This window comes from Dama dama, chromosome 21 (assembly GCF_033118175.1).
Source record: "Dama dama isolate Ldn47 chromosome 21, ASM3311817v1, whole genome shotgun sequence".
NCBI lineage: Eukaryota > Metazoa > Chordata > Mammalia > Artiodactyla > Cervidae > Dama > Dama dama.
Genome location: NC_083701.1, coordinates 58,465,533 through 58,486,631, shown reverse-complemented (window position 1 = coordinate 58,486,631; position 21,099 = coordinate 58,465,533). Strand labels below are relative to the sequence as shown.

At 41.6% G+C, this 21,099-nt stretch overlaps 1 protein-coding gene across 1 annotated transcript in view; it reads right to left on the bottom strand.

The window, feature by feature from the left end:
- DPYS (dihydropyrimidinase) overlaps positions 1-21,099 on the bottom strand; it is a 95,462-nt gene that overhangs the window by 22,339 nt on the left and 52,024 nt on the right. The gene's annotated exons all lie outside the window — the stretch shown is intronic.

Genomic DNA, 21,099 nt, shown 5'->3' with positions numbered 1-21,099 from the left:
CGGACTATAGTCTTCCAGGCTCCTCAGTCCATGGGATTCTCCAAGCAAGAGTACTGGAGCAGGTTGTCATGCCCTCCTCCAGGGGATCATCCCCACCCAGGGATCAAACCTGCATCTCCTGCATTACAGGTGGATTCTTCACAGCTGAGTCACCGGGGAAGCTGTATAGGTTTTCCACACAGCAATACCCTAGGTCAAATTCACATAATATCCTTCCTGAAAATCAGAATAGACCAGGTCCTTAAGATTATGTTCAGCTCTAATAACATATTTTAGGAACAAAACAAGGCTTACTGGAATATAAAGGGAAGACAGTAGGGTTCTCAATAAGGGGATGGAAAAAGAGAACGCTAGATGACAGAAATGTCAGAGGGACTTCTCAACTTTTTTTTTTTTTTTTGAAAGGAAAAAGATGACCTATTTTCCCTCCATCCCTGCTGAAGGGAATAAAAAGAGGTGGTAAGCAGAAATGCAGATGAAATGTGGTATGACACTGGAAGATAACTTCTTGACAACCAGGAGTGAGATGTGTTAGTGAAGAAGAGCAAAGTCTATGACCGGGAAAGAGATCCGTGGATGTGGCTTCCAGTGAACTGTGTGAAGAAGTCAGAAGGAATTTCCAGCTCCACAAACCTAAGAATGGACCCCTGGCTGCCAGCATTCCTGAGGCAAATAGAATGTCGAGTGATTCCATTTCCAAGTCACTTCAAATAGGGGCCCTCAGAAACGCCAAAACTGTCATTTGCTTATAATAACCATAAGCAAAATACTTAGGATTTACTCTGTCATAGGCATTGAAAGCATTGTCTCATTTAATCCTTGCAGTAAGCCTATGATATTGATGTATTATCATTATGCCTATTTTACGGATGAGAAAACTGAGGTCAAAAGGAGTTAAAATTTCCAGGACACAGTGAGCATGTGGCAAAGCTAGACCCTGAACTTCAGTCTGTGAAGTAAAAAGGCTTCTGCGTAATGATGAAAAGCAGCTTGATTTAATGGCAATGCAGGTTCTACACACTCAGAAGTGGCCTGAGACAATCGGTTGTTAACTATGCAAAATGCTATGCTTATGTATTTCTGCCACGGCTAGCAAGTTTTTCCTCATGCTGACTGCTCAAATACTATCAGTCAGTTTTGAATGGATGGAGTTACTGATGATCCAAGTAGCTAAAGGGAATTTCCTTAGAATTTTTTAGACATGAATTGTGAATAACAAAGTAACATTTTCCCATCACTTTTTAAATTCTGTCTAAAGGTTGTGCTGTGGAATGATACTCCACAAGAGCCACTCAGGTACCAGAGGCTTCCCCGGTGTCATGGTGTGAACCAGAGTCCCAGGTGTCCAGAGAAGGCGCTGACCTTGGATGTTCAAGAAGAGTCTGTAATCTCCCAAAACCCTAAATCAGGGCTTGGAAAACTATCAGAGGTTGCAGATCAAATCAGGCCCACAGCCTGTTTTTGTAAATAAAGCTTTACTAGCATATAGCCATGTTCATTCAGCTTTGTATGACTTGTGGCTCTTTTTGTATCACAATAGCAATGTTGAATAGTAGCAACAGAGGCAGCAACAATAGTAGCAATCATAAAGCAGCAGGTTTTATGGCCCATAAAACCTAAACTATTTTCTCTCTGGCCCTTTACAAAAGGAGAGTTCACTGATCTCTGCTCTAAATGCTGCTGCTGTTGATGCTAAGTCGCTTCAGTCGTGTCCGACTCTGTGCAACCCCATAGACGGCAGCCCACCAGGCTCCTCCATCCCTGGGAGCCTCCAGGCAAGAACACTGGAGTGGGTTGCCATTTCCTTCTCCAATGCAGGAAAGTGAAAAGTGAAAGTGAAGTCGCTTGGTCATGTCAGACTCCTTGCAACCCCATGGATTGTAGCCTACCAGGCACCTCCTTCCTTGGGATTTTCCAGGCAAGAGTACTGGAGTGGGGTGTTATTGCCTTCTCCAGTTCTAAATGCATTCAATAGCAAAAAGAAAAAAACAAACAAAAAAAAGACCTAAAATCTTGACAAGGGAGAGAGACACAGAAAGAAAAAATGGAGGGACAGGGGAGAAAGAGAGAGAGGAAAGAAGAGGGATAAAGAAAATAATAATAATTTCAAAAGTGCAAAGGAGGACAAAAAGGGTGACCAAATCCTTGTGGGCAGAGGGGGACACACCTGTGACCATCCAGCAAATTCCAGGTGTGACCAGTGTCCATTAACTATGTTCCAGGTTCTTCCATGGGCACTGCCTCACCTAATTTTGCAACAGCCCAGATTATTATCTCTGTTGAACAGCTGAGGACATGGAGCCTGAGGGAGGCTGAGAAACTTGCTTGAGTCACACAGGAAGTATATGTGGCAAGGCGGGAAATAAACGCAGGCAGACGATCCCCTCCACTCCACCCTGCATCATCACACCCCACCATCCATGAGCACCCCCTGCCCCAAGGATGAGAGCATCACAATCTTCACTCATTGACAAGGTTACTAGAACGCTTGGACTTTTAACAGTGACTATCTGCTTTCCATCTGGGCAAGAACGCTGGTGACAGCTAATCATCTATTTCTGTCCGGGTGCACCGGAGCGTTTCATCGACCCTCTGAAAATAGAGCATTCTGGAGGAGTGAGCACAACCCCAAAGTCCCAATTAGCAATACGGAAGTCTAGTTCCCATTTGACCGGGCCCAAAAGGCAGCTGCTTCGAGGAAGCACTGTCGGGTCAAAGGAGCAGGCGCCGGGGCTGATCGTGGTCACTGCAGCATCACCTCTGTCCTCCTCGAGCAGGTGCGAGGCTCAGACTCCAAGGTGGTGATGCTGAAAAGCTGCGCAAAGTGGAGCGGGCGAAGCTGACTGCTCTCCGCCACCGAGCCCGCCTCAGGGCAGCTCATCCATAATGAAGCAGTGAAGGCAGCGGCGGCCCGACCAGCGCTCTGCCACTGCAGAGAGACAGGCAGAAACCCGCTGACTTGAGCAAACTGGGGTAACAACTGCCAACCCTCAGGGGTGCTTACAGCCCTGGGCACTGTTGTAGAGAATGCAGCTGTGTTAATACCCTGACTCTGCATACAGTCTTTGACTTCGGGATTATAATCAGGCCCATTTGAGGAGGAGGAAATTGAAGCAAACCAAGGTTAGGCAACTCACCCCAGGTTTCACCATCTGTAAGTGGAGAAGCCAAATTTTAAACCTGAGAGGTCTGAGTCCAGGGAGGTCTGAATCCAGAGACCACGTGTTCTATGCTGCAGGCACACCTTCCTTCCCTGCCTTCCAGGGAGGCTGTCACTTTGCAGTGTCTGACAGATGAGACACAAGCCAACCAGGCCTGCTCTAAATCCCAGCTCTGCCCTTTTCAGCCCTGTGATCTGAAGCTAATGAATAACGTCTCTGAAATGCTCAGTGTTTTTACCTTAAAACAGATACCTGCATTGTTCATGGTATCTAAGCTTAAAACAGACACTCACATTGATCATGGCATCTAGGTTTTAGAGGGTGGAAGTGAAGCAGCAACCAATTTGCAAGTCAAATAATCTGCCGCCTCATCTCCAGGTGTAAGAAGCCCCCCTGGGTTCTCCTGCTCCGTCTTCATCAGCCTCCATCAGCTACTCTGACTCCAGGCTCCTCTGTCCACAGGATTTTCCAAGCAAGAATACTCAAGAAGGTTGCCACATCCTTCTCCAGGGAATCTTCCCAACCCAGGGATCGAATGCATATCTCCTGCATTGCAGGCAGCTTCTTTACCACTGAGCCACCAGGGAAGTCCATGTATGTATATATACATGTGAGCATATAGCTATTGCTCATACACAAGTATATATGCATGTGTGTATACATCTGTATCTGTATCTATATTTCCAGGTGGTTCCAATTCTCTGTTTGAACCCTGACTGATATATCCTAGATGGGCTACTTCTGGGATCTTTTCTTACAGGGATCTCTCTGTCTTTCCTTGTCTTTTGCTTTGACATTTTCATTTGATTTTCTTATAGTCACTAATAGCACCTCAGTGGCTAGGAGCCATGGCCAAGCCATGTATGATGGACATAACAATGTTAAATAACATTCTGTTGCAGCTTCTATTTACTGCTTGCTTATTTGTCAAACCCTATGCCAGCATCTTTACATGCGTTATTTTATTTAGTCCTCACAATCCAATGGGAGCAGGATTTTTAAAATACTTATCTTGTAAATGAATAAATTGAGGCTCAGGGAAGCTGAGTGACTCACCTAAGATCATAAATAAGAGTCTATGTGACTCAAACACAAAGCACTTAACCACCATGTATTGCCTCCATCTGCAAGTGATCCATCCAGAAAACAAGTCTGGAGCAAAATGCACATTTATAGGAAATTTTACCCCATGTTCTTCCAGAAACACTAAAGCACCTTAAAAGGAAAACATAATGTGAGGTAGGATAATTAGAGATAAAAACAGAACAGAGAAACTTTAGGAAGGAAGATGGTCCCAGGCACCTGTGGGTAGATGAATTTCGGTCTATACAGGAGATTAAACTCATTAGCATAAATTTCTATGCAAAACCTTTCCCCCAAACTAGGCAACCAAAGAATGAATCAATTTTAAGGCATTCTGTCATGTTTTCTTTTAGACCTTGTGAACAATTTATTCTCATTATTGCCAGAAAACAACAAGTGAGGCATGGAAAGACTAGGAGCCTTGTCATATATTTAGGAATTAGAAATGCTCTTATATAAAAGCAAAGCAACAACTTGAGTCTTTTATCATATTGCTGAAAGCCATGCTTGGGTCATTAAACTCTTCTTGTCTCTGGTTTATCACTTAAATAAATGAGATAGAATTACTAATTAGGCCTACAATGTTACCATAAAGAAAGTTAGGTTCTAAGAAATGAGTTTCCTAAGTCCAGGATGATAAGAATACTATTTCACAGTTCTGACCTGCCAGCTATCCACAACTCCATTTGCTTCCAGCTTGAGGCGAAAAAGAAAATGAAATGAAGTCATCTTGGTGGAACATTGTAGAAAATCTTTATCCATCTATGTGTTTATCTCATACTCATTCATTTAACATACATTTATTGGTCACTACTCCATGCCATGGACTGTTTCAGGCACTGGGGCTACAGTAGTTGAATAAAACAGAAAAAAATTCCAACCTGAATAAAGCTCACACTCTACTCAAGCCTATTTCTGAATTTGCAAGGACCTCTTTGTTATAAGTATGACTCTAACATATGAACAAAGCCAATCTTTCAATAATAATAATGTGCATATAGGGCCTTACAGTTTATGCAAAGCACTTTCATGTAACTATAGATTTTATTTCTCAAAAGAAACTTGGGGGTTTTCAAACAATAAGACAGACTATTTAAATAAAGAGACAAACAATAATATGTTACCAAATGAAAAATATACAAAGTGCATGAATGGATATTTCTTTATAAGGGAAAAAAAAAATGCCCAATTCACAAACATGAAAAAATATTCAACTTCCTTAGTGCTCAAGCATATGCAATTTGTAGCTGAAAAGTAACAATTTTTACCTGAAAAAGCAGCAAAAACCAAAGAAAATAAAAGATTGTACTCAGAGTTGGTCAGCAACAATGAGGAGGTAACCACATATGCATAGAACCCTTAAATTCATATATTCTTTGATGTAGTGATTCTGCTGTTAGTAATTCAGCCAATAGAAATAATCAGAAATTTGGATTTAAAACAAAAAGAGAGAGAAAGACTTAAAAACTGTAAAAGTTATCCAAGTTATAACTAACATAAAGAAATTATACAGACAGCCTTCTCTGGAGACACTGCCCCACATGATCAAACATCCATCGCTACCTAACACTCCTTTGCGATGTGACATCTAAGGGGTTTTTTACGTAAAAACCACAAGAACAACTGCATCCCAGTGACATGCCAGTCAGAAACTAAATGTGTGGAAGAGGATTTGTAAACAGGATCGAAACTATGATTGACACAACAAACTGGAATTCTGAAACTATTGTTGATTCTTCTAAGCTTTTTTTTATTTCCCATAGGTTCTCAAATCATAAAAGTCATTTATTTTGATACTTCTCTGCTAGTTGAGAAATCTCTCACCATTCTGAATGTGATAATGATAAAGCTATTGCTGTGTGGTGCTTAAGTTGCTCAGTCATGTCCAACTCTTTGTGACTCCATAGACTGTAGCCAGCAGGCTCCTCTGTCCCTGGGGATTCTCTCGGCAAGAATGCTGGAGCAGATTGCCATGCCCTCCTCCAGGGGATCTCCCTAACCCAGGGATTGAATCCAGGTCTCTCACATTGCAGGCAGATTCTTTACCATCTGAGCTACCAAGAAAGCCCGATAAAGCTATTAATGTGCTTCAAGTTTTACCTATGCACACATCATGTGAAAAGTATTATCTCCTTCTCCAACAAGCCCCAGAGCTTGGTACTATGATTCGCACATCTACATTAGTGTGTCTGAGAGGAACTGAGACCTGAAGAGGTAACTAACTCATCCAAGGTCACGTAGCTCATATCTGAGATTTGAATCTAGTGACCCAGTTCTGCTCTGAATCTCATGCCCCTTAACTACTGTGCCACACACCCTGACCTTTTTTTACCTTATAGTAAATATGAAGAGTTTTGTTTTAATCTGTCCAATTAGGTTCTAAGTTCATAAGGGGAACACATTTCTCACTCAGCTTTGAGTATGATGTCTTACACCTAGATGTCATTCAATAAATGCTTGGGTCATAAGTGAAAGCTGCAGTTGTTTTGAATTTTCAGTCTTTCATTCTTCATTCAGTCTTCATTCAATTTTCAGTCTTTCTCTAAGTTGTCAGGAGACTTTTCTGTCCCCCAGGGAAAAATATCTTAAATCAATTCCTTTTCCCCCATTTTCTTTGCCATTACCTTGTTTGAGACCTTAATCCCTCAACCCAGCCTCCACCAATAGCCTCCTGATTATTCTCCCAGACTCCAACCCAACCTGTACACTCATGACCCTAAAATACTACTTAATCAAAGTTTCCCAACAGATGAACCCAGATGCAAGATTAAAACTCTGAGATCCCAGGGTGACCAGGTGTGGGCAGAGCTCCTAAGCTAGGTCACCTTTGACCAAAAGCATCCTCCCAAGTGACAAGCAGTCCTGGTGTAGGCTCAGGCTGAGGATTTTGTCTGGATGTGAGATTTTCAGTGTTACTGGAAAACTGGCAAGGTTCCGGGCAAACCAGGACAAGTTGACTTTGCTATATTCTCCTTCCAGTCTCCAAATCCCCTTCTCTTTATTGCCATGTACTCTACAAATAACCATTTTCTACTTATGCCATGTAAAAATAGGGAGGCACAGATTTAGATCAATTCAAATCCTCACACAAAGACATTCAATAGCTCGTGCTGCCTAAGAGAAAATCTTCTGGACCTAAACTACCACTCAAAGCCCTTGGCAGTTTGGCCAGGACTAATCTTGTCTCCAGCTGCTTGCCCTCTTGACCTCTCTGCCCAGCCCCTTCTGTCTCTTGATTGCCTATTGAGTTATATTTTCCATTTTCCCTCATTTTCCCCAGATTCTTCATCTGGAGGGCTTTACTGCCCCCTGTCTACTCATCCAGATCCTCCCCTCAAGGTGATTCAGTTAGTTCTGCGCCCTTTTCCAAGCCTAGCTCAATCTTCTGTCCTCAGCTCAGGACAATTATTTGAACCATTCATTAGCAGGAATCAAGTGCATGAGACCCTGCCCTCTTCTTGAACTGATGTGTTGAGAGGTTATAACTTTCCTCTTCCAAGAGTTACCTTATCCTTTCCCACGTCTATATCTTGTCTGTCCAACCAGAATGTGGCTCTAGATGGCAGGTGTTACACTTTATATTTATGTCCCCCACAGTGCTTAGCAATGCCATTTCTTACATCGAGTGAGCATACAATACATGCATGTTTATAGATAACTGGTCTGTCTTCCTCCCCCACCTCCACCGCATAAGGAATTCAGCAACCCTTCTACACAGATGAATGCTCCAATTTTGTGTGTATGGCTAAACTGCCTTCTCATTTTTCTGCCTCCAGACTCTTAGTTTTTCTTAAATGCCTGGTAGGGGAATAGAACCAACAGTATAGTATAAACACTTCCTTTCCTGGTGACCAAAAAAAAAAAAAAAAAAGGACAGAATCACATTGGAGGTGGGGTTGGGAAGGGAGACAAGAAGAAAATATTATCACAGAAATGTAAAGAAACAACCTTTAAGAAACTTTGGAGAGGCGAAAAGGATTCCAAATATAGGAAAAGAGAGAAAAGGTAGAGGGGGAAAAGGGCTTCACAGAAAAGAAAAAAATCAAATAAGCCGTCTGTGTTAGCGTATGGCCAGAGAATGTGCAGAGAGACCTGGCACAGACACCACGCTCTGCCTCGAGGCACCACTCCTGTGACCCCCTCCAGAAGGCCGCCCTTGACGGGCACGGTGCAGATGGTGGGACGTGTGTCCATGCCCGGGGGGGCCCAGATGCCTGGTCAGCATGCAGCCCCAATTACAGGACCCAAGGCAGGCACAGGGAACTGACGGAAAATTTCCTTCAGGCAACATAATCTCGGCATAAAAAACAATATTGATCCATTTGCCTTCCAGCCAAAGAGAAATCAAGTTAGACAAAGGAAATTAGGCAGTAGGTTTAATGTGACTCCAACTGCAGCTGCAAAATAAACCTAATGTACCCTGACTCTCCTTCCCCAGCCTGCTCTGCTTTGCACTGGCCACTCTTCTGGGAGGGCACAGAGTTTGCACAGGAGCAGGAAAGCTTTTAAATGGAAAACGTCAACTGTCCTCTGGTGTTCAGAGAATCCCCCAACCAGCAGGATGTGCTGGGAAGTGCAATCCCGGAGCACTGGCAGATTTGCAGGGACCTATATCACTCGCTGGCCAAGCGCACACTTATCACTGAGGACAATACATGCAATCTGCTTCTCTATAGCCCAGCAAGGAAGCTGTGATCTTGAAGTCTGGGGCGGCCTGCTCTTCATGAACCTATACATATACATGTGTGTATATATATGAATATAAATTTAATCTCAGTTTACACATGATGAGAGTGGGGGAATCAGGACCAACATGTATGTTTACGCAAAGTATGTGAGGCTATAACCAGAGTCCCTGATGAATAGGAAACAGTTATATGTCTATGTGGATGTCTCCTGGGTCATTGCTAAGAGTCTATATTTCAAGGATGAGGGATGCAGTTAGAATAACAAAATAGGTACAGGGCCAGGTCTAAAGGTGGATATTTGCTGCATCATCTCAAGGGACAAGAGGTGATCCTGAGCCCAAGTTGTCTAACTCCACTTCCTCCCACCCACACCCCAACTCCACATTCTGTCCCACCCTGCTAGTGAGGGTTGATCCCCCGAATATCACACTCACAGTTCAGAAAACAATAACTGCAGCGAAAAAAGCAAAAGCCACCACCTCTCCACTAGCCTTGCCTACCTACCCCCTGCTCCACCTACCCCGAGTAAAGAGTGGGATTATGTCTTACTTTTGTCTTCAGCTGCCTACTGTGGTCTTTGACACATGACTTATTGGAAAAGACCCTGATGCTGGGAAAGATTAAGGACAGGAGGGGAAGGAAGTGGCAGAGGATGAGATGATTGGGTGGAATTACCAACTCAATGGACATGAATTTGAGCAAATTCTGGGAAACAGTGAAGGACAGAGAAGCCTGGCGTGCTGCAGTCTATGGAGTCGCATGGAGTTAGACAAGGACTTAGCGACTGAACAACAAAAAAGGGGTCCAATATACCATTCTTAATGACTGAATAAATGAATGTGGGACAAGACAAAATGTACAATAGACAAATGGAAAGTTCTGCATTTACTTACAAAGAATCATGCAATTTTATATCTTTCTACTGGCAAAAATTTGACAGCATTTGATATAAAACAAATCAGGGACTAGATGGATGTCCTATAGAAATTCTCCCAGTGTACCAAGGATGGACACAGTGTCTGAAATAGTGAAAGACTGGAAAAAACCTAAACATCCACCAGCATTGGAACATATATAATCAATCATGCTATATTCATAAAACAGAATATAATACAGCAGTGGAAATGAGTGAAGCACCTACGCATTTCAACACAGATGAATGCCATAAACATAATACTGAGAAAGTGGCACAATGATAAATGTGGTACAATTCACATAAAGCCAAAAATACACAAAATACATATATTGTGCATATGCTGTGTTTGGGAATGCACTTATATATTGCACAAATAGAAATAATGCATAGAAGCAATAAACATCAAATCCAGGATTCAAGTAGCTACTGGGGGGAGGGGAGAGACGGGTTTGGGAAGGTTAATACACAAGTGTTAATTGCATTGTTCTTTGTACCTTTTGTTTATGTTAAATATTGTGTCTTTGAAGGATTATGGACGTTGTAAATTACTATCTGTTCAAGGGGACTTAAGAGTGTGGGACCAAAAACAACCATTCAGTATAATCTTATCATCTTAACATAAATATTAATACCAGAGAAGGCACTACACAAGTTTCTACATTATTGACTGAATAAATGTGATAAGATATTAAAACTCCATATAATTGCTCATATTTCACATTTTTAATCTTCAAATGGCAATTTCATAAGGTATTGGGTCAGCCAAAAGATTAGTTTGGCTTTTACTGTAAAATGTTATGGAAGAAATCGAATGGACCTTTTGGTCACCCCAATATATTCTAGAAAAATGTCATAAAGGTAATGAAGAGTTCTTTACTTAGTTATAAAACCAGTCATCTTCATAAGTTCCTGCTCTGGTGGTATTACAAGGAAAGTCAGATCCAGTTCTAGGACTTGCATCTTTGTAGGATATGGACAGGTGTCTGTCAAGAGAAGGGTGAGCAGAAGTGTGCCCAGGATGTTGGGATTCTGCTAATTATGGTCCTCAGGATCCACTGAGGGATCTGAGGATGCTTATCTGGTGATGGGATGACTTATTGGAGCCAATATCTTCAAATGTTTGATTGAATGAATGAATGAATGGACTATTATCTGAGAGTGTAGAAACATTCCTTATAGCTTCAGAGGCCAAACATGTTAGGAGCTGGAAGGAGGTAGTTTTTAATGCAACCAAAGTAAGAACAGCCTAACAATTAAAACCATCCAGGAAAGACTAAACACTTTGGTTAGGTAGTAAGTTCCCTAAAATGAGTAGTAATCAAACAGGGCTATAGAGAACTCGTTTGGGGAGTTTATTGGATTTTGAGTTCCAAAGTCTTCTTATGCACTCTGAGAACCTCTGCTGCTCAGACCTGAGCATCAGAAGTCCCTGAAGGGCTTGTGAAAACACAGGTTGCTGGGCTCCACATGCAGTTTCTGAGACAGTGGGCCCCAGGAGGTACCTGAGAATCTGCATTTCTAATAAATTCCCAGATGATTCTGATGCTGCTGGTCCAAGGACCACACTTTGAGGACCCCAGCTCTTGAAAAAAAAAAGGTAAATCAGCTTACATTAAGGTGTGTGTGGGGGGCGGGGGCGGGGGGGGGGGCGGGGGTTGAGTTTTGTTCAAGCCATTAAAATAACTTCCTAAATGACTCACTGCTTCCAAATAGACTTCCACTGTGATCATCTTCCACAGAGAACAATGCATTGTTACCGAGGCTTTCTCTGAAGGCCTTTGTAGGAAGCTAAGGCTCTTGGCTGTGCTTTAAGAGCATTAGGACCCTGGGATTCTTTGCAGGTACTGATATTAAATTTCCTTCCACCCATTTTCACTCTATCTCCTGACCCCTCCATAACCAAGGGCCCATGTTTTTAAAATAACTAACCAGAATTAGGGGTGAGTCTGTGACCAAAACACAGAATCATTTAACCCACAAGTGAATCCAATCTGGTTTAAGCCACATTCATGGCCAGGCTAGGTCTGGCAATGCTACTGGTCCTTGACTCTGGAATGTCTCCTTGTCAAGCACTGCCTTGGGGAAGGAGAAGACAGAAGTGCCAAGGATCTTTCTTTTTTTCCAACTCAGATGGGAAAATGTAAAACCTGGATCTTGAACCTGTTTCAGGAACAGATAAACAAGGCCCAACCAAAAATTTAAAGTCACATTTATTCACTGGCCCAAGACAATTAATATCTGGTTTAGTCACTCAGTAAATAACTACTGAAGTTCTATGTATTCCTGCAACTGTTTTGGTACCTAGGGATATAGCTGTAAATAAGACAGGCAAATGCCAAAGACAGAAAAATGTATAATATATGTGTGGTAGGAAGAAAAATATAGCAGGTGTTTAGTTAGAGAAGACTATGCCTTTCATACAACCACCTCCCCTTGGTGCTTATTTTTTGCCCAAATCCTAATGCTGAAAATAAACTGCTTACTCTGGCAAAGGCAAACCATCAGTGATAGAATGGGTTACTGGGATCTGTTTCTAAGCTGCTTTTCTTTTATAATTTGAAAAAAATGCAGTTATTAGTAGTGAAGTCCTTGGAAATCATTTCTAGTTCACTTGAAAGGTTCAGTTGCATAAGAACATGTTTAAATAAACAACCTGGAATAAATAGTGGTGAAAATTTTACCCATATGTAATCAGCGAGCTAGCTTTTCTCACTCATAGCCCAAAACTGTTTTAAAAGCAAATATCTTCTGAAGGTCACAAAGTGGATCTTAGCGGATTGTTGAAACTGTTTCACTGCAAATAATCTCTTAAAGGAGTCAGCTCCAGGAGCACGAGTTCTGATTTAATCATGTTATCTTAGCCAAAAGACTCCATCTAAGCATCTTCATTTTGGTCCTTCTTGCTGCAAGTTGCAGGTGTGTAAGAAACACAAGAGATTGAGCTTTCTCATGATTTTAGTATAATTTCATATAATTTTAGTACTGTATGGTACCTGATCTCATATAACTTTAGTACTGTTTGGTCTGCTTTTGAATCATAATTATAGTTAACAATAGCTCCCACTTATTTAATCAATTGACCATCTACTGCCACTGACTACCTACAATTACTGAACACCTACTGTATGCCAGGCACTACTGAACGTTAATTATGTATGGAGCATTTAAAATAGTTTGTTTTTTATTTGGTTTATTATTCCAAGCATTTTATGTACACTGTCTTAAACACAACAATGCTATGAGATTAGATATCATCATCATCCCTATTTTACAAATAAAGAGACTGAAATTCGGAAAAACGAAATAACATTCCCAAGGTCACACCCAGAGAATATGTGGTAGACAGAGGAGCAACTGAACCGCCAAGGCTTCTCTTTACAATCTTGTTCTGCTCCTGCCCCAGCAGGTAGGCTAGATTTTATGTGGGTTAGCAAAAGTCTTTTATTCCTCAAGATACTTTGCTATCATTTGCCAGAGAATTGTCGTAATTGCTCTATAAATCTATGGTAAATCTACTATGTGGTGGGTGCTCAGATAGCTGTGCAAAAGCAGAGGCTGGACAACCTTCACCAGAAGCCATGTTGCCCCCATGAACGTCTGCAAGGCAACACGGTGAAAAATCATGGCGTAAATCATCCTCGTTTCCTGTCGCCCATCTGGTACAAGGCTTGGCTCTCTCTTCCCTCCTCCCACAGAATGTGTGCTGCGATAGCGTGGGTTTGGGGACTAGAGGAGGCGTGAGTGATAAACAGTCTTAGAAACAGGCATTAAAAGCAGAGCCTTCAGGCTGACCAGCGTTTACAAGCAGAGACGCAGTAGCTGTGTCTGTGTGTCTGTGAGTGTGTGCTAGTATGTGGGCATGCTGACGCTTCTTTTGAGAAGAAAGGTCATAGTGTATACAAATTAGTTAAATGGTACACAGTGTGCAACTTCAAGGGGAAATGCCCAGTAGCTTCCATGAAATAGTCACTGGCAACACAGCTGTAATAATCAACCACAGTCACCACCCTTTACCAAAGGGCACCTTACTCCCTATTTTTTGTTTTTCCCCGAGTCCCACAATCCCTATTGCCCAAGGATGAAATCATCATTCTTATCCTGCTTTCTTTCACACCCAAGGCCCTCTCTAGATCCAGGAGGGCACTTTCTTAAGCTGCAAGTCATTACTCTTCTCTGAATATAGTTAAATTCATTTATCTCTATCTTCAATGAGAAAGGGAAGGAAATTAAGCAGGAAAGACAGCACAATGCCTTCAAGAATGGCATATTCAAGGTCAAAACCTGCAATAATTGAGTTAAAAAAATAATACACACAAATAACTGTGAGCAAAGTATGCCCGTTTTGCAAAACACAGTCCAGCCTAGGAGTCTTCATGAAATGTTCCAGCGCACACAATGTGTTGGCTGTGTGTTTGTGTGCTGGAGATTCTGTGAGATACCCTGCAGCTCATAAATACTGAAAAGGGACAGTTGCCATAGTAACTAAGTGCTATTTAATGAATACAGAAGAACGGAAGCTCATAGGATAGTCTTAAACTGCCAGAACGTGAGTTACTGATGCTGCTATGAGCTTGCAAGTAACTTACATGCCATCTTCACTAGTAAGGTTTTTAACAAGTTAGCCAATTTGACTGGTCTCTGTCTTCGTGATACTGACAGATTTTGTCTTGACATCACATGAAAATCACACTCTTGATTTCATCCTCCTGATTCTAAGATATCCTGCAGAAATGGGCCAAACATTTAGATTGGCCACATGTCCTTAAATTCGAAGCTCTGACTCAAGTTGTGACGTGTTAGGACACATACCTCTGTCACAAGCAATAGACCCTGGCTCCATGGGCCGTCACGCTGCATACAGCAGACTCTTTTTCACTTCCAAAAAAGGTGAATGCTCCATATGCACGAAATGCAGTTTGTTTTGAATGTGCACAGAATAGCACAGAAGAGCTATTGCACTTGATTTTTGCAGAAATTTTTACAGGCTAGCAACGTCTTAGGTAATCTTTCATCAGGATGTCCAAACCTTTCTCTACAGACTCCCACTGCCAATCCTGTCTCACCATCCATCACCACATGTCAGATTCCTCACTCTGGAATCATCTGGCTTTTTACAGGTTTAAAATTTAAAAAAGCCTGGTGTATTGCTTTTCTTTCTCCTCATCTCCCTTAGTCACTTTAATGCAACCCATTTTTAAGGTTACAGATTGTGTTGCAAGCATACTTACCTCACATGCCATTAAAAAGTAATGAGAATTAAAAAAAAAAAAAAAAAGAAAGAAAGAAAGGAAAACATCTATGTACCATGAAGCCAAAAATCATTAGCAAGTGCATCCATCCTCCAGGGGCTGGTTTTTTCTTGCATAACCAGCAGCTAGATTGGCCTCGTTTGGGCCCCTAGCTCAGGGTGGGCTGTGCGCGCCCCCTTCAGGTTCTTGGGTGAAATGCACATTGCTCTCATTTGACATAGTTGGGCGATTGGTTTTGCTAAAACCTTTCGGGAAATTTGGAAGGAAGATTCTGTCCAATCTCTAATGGTGTGGTCAGACAGAAAGCTTTCACATCACCAGCCTTCAGATAATAATAAACTCATGTAAAATCATCCCTTTTTATAAAGGGATATGTTGAAAAGAAAAAAAACCTATAGATACATCTGTTTGTTCATTTAATTAAATAATGCTTCCCCACTAGATAAGCTCTATTTAAAACTGCCTCTATCTGTAATAAACAAAATTAAAACTGGAAGAGAGGCAGCCCATGGCCTCCTCATCCTTCTGCTCCCTTCCACATCTTGAACCTGTTCTTTCTGCCTTGTAACCCCAAACCTTAACTGCCTCCACCCAGATAGACCCTCCTATCCATGCCTTGGTTTGTCTGACCTCCATGTTCAGTCTTGACTCAGGTCAGGGGCTTCCCTGGTGGCTCAGACGGTAAAGAATCTGCCTGCCATGTGGGAGACTAGAGTTCGATCCCTGGGTCAGGAAGATCAGGTCGAAAAGGAAATGGCAACCCACTCCAGTATTCTTGCCTGGAGAATTCCACAGACAGAGGAGCCTGGCAGGCTGCAGTCCATGGGGTCACAAAGAGTTGGATGTGACTGAGCGAACAACACACACTCAGGATTAGAAGTCTCATCTTCTCTCCTCTCTTAATGATGGGCCTTAAAGGTCTTTTGCCAATGGCGGCACTAATAGAAGAAGGATCTTTCTTTCTCTGAACTTCAGTGGTGCCTTGTTGCCTAGCATGTGATATTCTTAACACATTCCTTCTGAAACTGAGACTATTCGACTTTATCTCTTATCTCCTCTCTGTAGACAGTCAGCTTCCCAAAGGCAGTGCCTGGCTCTTATATAACCTTGACCCTCATGCCTGTCTCTCAGGGCTGCTCCTTGCTGAGTGACTGCGTGAATCAGAACCAGGAAGAAAGCTCTCTGTTAACTTCATTTTCTTTTCCTGTTTATTATAAGAGTTGCTTAAAAAGCTCATTGCTTCCCAACCTCAAAATAAAGGGGACACAATGAAAAGAAGACCCGTAAAGCAGTTCTTCCTCCTTTGCTCAGAAAATCCTTTGTCCTTTCTTCATCTTCACTCATTCATTCTCTCAACAATTATTTATTGATTCTTGTGAGGAAATAATGTTCTCCTCACTTTTCCTCTCATTTTAATCTTTGCTGAAGAAGATCTTTCCCATTTTCCTCACCAGCCCTGGGATCAAAGGGGTCTCCTGAATTGCAGGCAGATTGTTTACCGTCTAGCCACCAGGGGAGCCCCTCAAAAACCAGAGAGAATTGAAAACACTCGAGTGTTGACTGTCCTGTCTAATTCCTAGCCGTGTGGACAGCCATAGGCAGGCCAGTCCCTGCGGATCTTCTCTTTAACCCTTCCCCTGGATAGCTCCTGTGGTATCAGCCTTAGGAGTCTCCTTGGTTCTTACAATGTCTGAGAACACCACCAGCTCAGGTGTAAAGCATTGTCTTCCTTAGACAACTGGACAAAGAAAAACGACCTGAACTCAAGGTTGTGAATAATTCGCTTCCTTTACTTACACATATATTGTTGCTTGGAAGATATTTATAGGCTGTGATTATGTCTCTTTGAGTCATGTTTTTAGACTATATAAATTTAGACCACTCTCTCACCAGTGTTAGCTACTGATCTCTGTAACATTCTTTGTCCTTCCTTTCCTATTCACTTGTTTCAGAATAGCCTGTAATGATCCAGATGTTAAGTTCTTATTCTTTTTAAAGATCTATATATTACTTGCTTAATTTCCCTAATTTCTAGCCTAAAATAACTAACTTAAGGTCAAGCCAAAAAGCCTCTGTGCTTTTAAGTTTCTCTCTACCACTTTTTTTCATCAGTTCTCTAGTATTTCTTATATAATACCTGTCCTTCACTTTATAACAATAATGATAACAGAAAATTAAATATTCACATTTTTATATACGTGTCTTTTGGGGAAAGGTTACATACTGGCCTTTGATTACTAGTTCTGAGTCTTCTCTCTTGATGTCTGCTTATTGTATATAACTAAGGGCTAAGCATAATGAAAACCAGCACAGCCTGAGAGCCTGCTGTGTAGATCTGGTCCTAGCTCACCAATGATAAGCTGCAGAAGCCAGGCATATCATTTAAGGTCTCTAAATGTCCACTCTCTCATCTGTAAATGAGATATGAATAATAATTATTATGCCTACTTCAGATTTTTTTTTAAGAATCATATAAGAAATGTAAAAATGTTTTAGAACCTAAGAAAGTGTTACATAAAAATAAGATATGTATTACTATGGTTATTTTACATATATCTAGTTTGGCTGGTGTCATTCTTTGCAATACTCTTTCACTGTTAGGTGTTCTCAGCTATTTTGCCTGTGGTGACCAGGGAGGCAGATGAACTATTGGGTTCTATTTCTCTGACTCTCAGAGTCTTAAAAAAAAAAACCACAAAAACTTTTCTTATTTTAATGTCCTTTTGAAACACAGAGAAATGTTATCTTTACTTGGCAGGATGTACTGAAATGATCTAGCTCTCTTTGGATTTCTTTGACTTGTATCTTACTTCTCCAACCCTTTAAGAATTTTCTCTAATCCACAGTCAGAATTTTTTGCACTATCATTATTCATCTTTTTCAATGTGAAAACTGCAGAATGTGAGAAATGGGGTTGAATAGGTGGTTGAAGAGGAGACTCCATGAATGAATCTGGAAGAATATAGGCATACCTTGGAGAGAGGGCAGGTTTGGTTCCAGAGCACTGGAATAAAGCGATTATTACAATGAAGTAAGTCATATGAATTTTTTGGTTTCCCAGGGCAAATAAAAGTCATGACAATATTGCATTGTAGTCTATTAAGTGTGCAATAGCATTATGTCTAAAGAAACACTACGCATACCTTAATGAAAAATTATTTTATTGCTAAAAAAGGCTAACCATCATATGCTGCTCCTGCTTCTGCTGCTAAGTCGCTTCAGTCGTGTCCGACTCTGTGCGACCCCATAGACGGCAGCCCACCAGGCTCCCCCGTCCCTGGGATTTTCCAAGTAAGAACACTGGAGTGGGTTGCCATTTCCTTCTCCAATGCATCAAAGTGAAAAGTGAAAGTGAATTCGCTCAGTCATGTCTGACTCTTCGTGACCCCATGGGCTGCAGCCTACCAGGCTCCTCTGCCCACTGGATTTTCCAGGCAAGAGTACTGGAGTGGGTTGCCATTGCCTTCTCCAAACCATCATCTGAGCCTTCAGCAAAGTCCTAATCTTTTGGCTGATGGAGGGTCTTGCTTGGATGTTGATGGCTGCTGGCTGATCAGGATGGTGGTTGCTGAAGGCTGTGGCAGCCACAGCAATTTCCTTTTTATTATTGTTTGTTTATTTTTGGTTGTGTTGGATCTCTACTGCTCCGCGTGGGCTTTCTCTAGGCAAGCGAGCTTCTTGTTGTGGTGGCTTCTCTTGTTGCAGAGCATAGGCTCCGGGGCGTTCAGGCTTCATTAGCTGTGGTGCATGGGCTTAGCTGCCCCACAACATGTGGAATCTTCCCTGACCAGGTATGGAACCCGTGTCCCCTGCATTAGATTCTTAACCACTGGACCACAAGAGAAGTCTGGAAATTGTCTTAAAATCAGACAACAATAAAGTTTGTTGCAATGATTGGCTCTTCCTTTCATGAAAAAAATGTCTGCAGCATGCAATACTGTTTGATGGCATTTTACCTACAGCAGAACTTTTTTCAAAATTGGAGTCAATCCTCTCAAACCCAGTCTCTGCTTTATCAACTAAGCTTACAGAATATTCTAAATCCTTTGGTGTCATTTCAACACCTTCATAGTAACTTCATCTTAAGAAACCACTCTCTTTGTTCGCTCATGAGAAACTACTTTCCATCCATGAGATTGCAGCAATTAATTCATAACCTTGGTTTCTAATTCCAGTTCTCTTGCTATCCCCACTACATGTACAGTTACTTTCTCCTCTGAAGTCTTGATTCCCTCAAAGCCATCCATGAGGGTTGGAATCAACTTCTTCCCAACTCCTGTGAATGTTGATATTTTGACCACTTCCCATGAATCACAAATGTTCTTAACAGCATCTAGAATGGTAAATCCTTTCCAAAAGATTTTCAACTGACTTCCCAGATCCATCAGAGGAATCACTATCTAGGGCAACCATAGCCTCACCAAATGTATTGCTTAAACAATAAGATGTGAAAGTTGGAATTATTCCTGACCAATGGGCTGCAGAATGGATGCTGGATTAGCAGGCATGAAAACAACATGAGTCTCCGTCAGAGCTTTTGGGTTACCAGGTGCAGTCATATTTCAAAAGGAATTTTTTTTTTTTTTTTTTCTGAGAAGCAGGTCTCATCAGTGGACTTAAAATACTCAGCAAACAGATGTACTGTCATCCAGACTTTGTTCGTCCATTTATAGAGTACAAGCAGACTAGGTTTAACATAATTTTTAAGGGCCCTAGGATTTTCAGAATGGTAAATGAGCACTGGCTTCTACTTAAAGTCACCAGCTACATTAGCCCCTAATAAGAGAGTCAGCCTGTCCTTTGTAGCTTTGAAGCCAGGCATTGACTTCTCACTAGCTATGAAAGTCCTAGGCTGTATCTTCTTCTGATATTAGGAATATTTAATGCATTTTCATTTACACTGACAATCTGTTGTGGGGTGTAGCCACCTTCATGAAATATTTTTGCTAGATTCTCTGGATAACTTGCTGCGGTTTCTACGTCAGCACTTGCTGCTTCACCTTGCACTTTTTTCCTGAAACTTCATGAACAAATCGTTGCTAACTTCAAACTATGAATATTCTTCTGCAGTTTCCTCACATCTCTCAGATTTCACAGAATTGAAGAGAGGTAAAGCTCTGGATTAGGCTTTGGTTTAAGGGACTGTTATGGCTGGTCTGATCATCTATCCAGGCCACTAAAACTTTCTTCATATCAGCAACAAGGCTGTTTCACTTTCTCATCATTCATGTGTTCACTGGAGGAGCACTCTTAATTTCCTTCAGGAACTTTTTCTTTGCATTCCCCACTTGGCTAGCTGTTTGATGCATGAGGCCTATCTTTCAGCCTATCTCAGCTTTCAGCGTGCCTTCCTCACTAAGCTTAATCATTTTGAGCTTCTGATTTAAAGTGGGAGACATGACACTGTTCCCTTTCCTTGAACACTTGGAGGCTGCTGTAGGGTTATTAACTGGCTTAATTTCAATGCCGTTGTGTTACAGGGAATGGGAGGTGCAAGAAGAGAGGGAGATACAAGCGAATGGCCATCTAGTAGAGGAGTGAGAGCACACACAGCATCTGTCAAGTTCATCGTCTTACATGGGCTCAGTTCAGCCCCAAACAATTACAACAGTAACATCAAAGATCACTGATCACCATAACTGATATAATAACAATGAAAAAGTTTGAAACATTGCAAGAATTACCAAAATACAATGCAGAGACACTAACTGAGCAAATACTGTTGGGAAAATGGAGCCAACAGACGTGCTGCAAGCAGGTTTGCCACAATCCCTCAATTAGTTAAAAACACGCTGTCTGAAGTCCAATAAAACAGGGTCTGTTCACATAGACTTCTGTTTACCACAACATAAAACCTTTAAACAAATGTCTCTTTGGTAATAGTAGACGGTCTTACCTATCTCCATTTACACATACACATGTGCACCCACACTCACTTGTGCACACACACCTGCAATGTGAAAGTATGTGGAGTTTTCTCTATTAACACCTGCAGAGCTTAT